Here is a 1025-nt window from a genome sequence, read left to right as displayed (position 1 = left end):
TGTGGTTGATGGTGCATTTGTCTGTTTTGGTCCTTGAACGCATTCACTCCTTCAATGTTTGCCACTTCTTTTTCTGAGATTGCATTCTGTGGTTTCTCAAATGAATGTTGGTTGTTGACTCCTTTATCATTGAAGTCTGCACTTCCTTGGGCAGTTGTTGTTGCTTTGAGTAGGTTATCTGAGAAGTAGTCCACTGCTTTTCTTGTTTCTGGGGTCAATCCTTCATAGAATGCTCAGAAGCCCACTTTATCAGTTGCTTTCTTGTATCTTTCCCAGGCCTTAAAGAGTGGTTCTTCGTCTCCTTGTGTGAATAGATGTTCCCCCTCTTTTAGCTGGATGATCTGTCTGGATGAGGTGAATTTGGCCAGAAATTTGGTGACCAAATCATCCCAATTAGTGATACTTCCTTGGGGAAAAGTTTCAAACCATTGTGCAGCCTCACCCTTTAATGAGAAAGGGAATAACAGGATCTTGTAAGTGTCATGATCTGGACCATCGGTTTTGACCGCATTACAAGTTCTCAGGAAAGTAGATATGTGCTGTTGAGGATCCTCCAATGGATTTCCATCATAAGAACAATTGTTCTTGATGAGTGTAATGAGTGGTGGCTTCATGTCATGATACTCCTTGTTTGTAGAAACTTGATTTCCTGTGGCATGCGATCAAACAGGAGGAATAAACGGCAGCACACTTGAGGATTAAATGAAGTTAGTTAAAATAAACTGTTAGCAAATTGATAGAGGCAATTTCTCAAACAGTTAGTATGTTAGTAAAAAATAAAGAAAAAGTGCTTGATCTAGACCTCCACTTCACTTAAACATTGTCAATCTATTTCAATCCCCGGCAACGGCGCCAAAAACTTGATGTGTGGAAAACGGAAAACGAATTTTCCAACACACAAATCCAACCGGCAAGTATACCGGGTCGCATCAAGTAATAATAACTCACATGAGTGAGGTCAATCCCACAGGAATTGAAGGATTGAGCAATTTTAGTTTAGTGGTTGATTTAGTCAAGCGAATCAA

This window comes from Arachis duranensis, chromosome 5 (genome assembly GCF_000817695.3).
Source record: "Arachis duranensis cultivar V14167 chromosome 5, aradu.V14167.gnm2.J7QH, whole genome shotgun sequence".
Taxonomy (NCBI): Eukaryota; Viridiplantae; Streptophyta; class Magnoliopsida; order Fabales; family Fabaceae; genus Arachis; species Arachis duranensis.
This window is presented reverse-complemented; position numbering follows the sequence as displayed.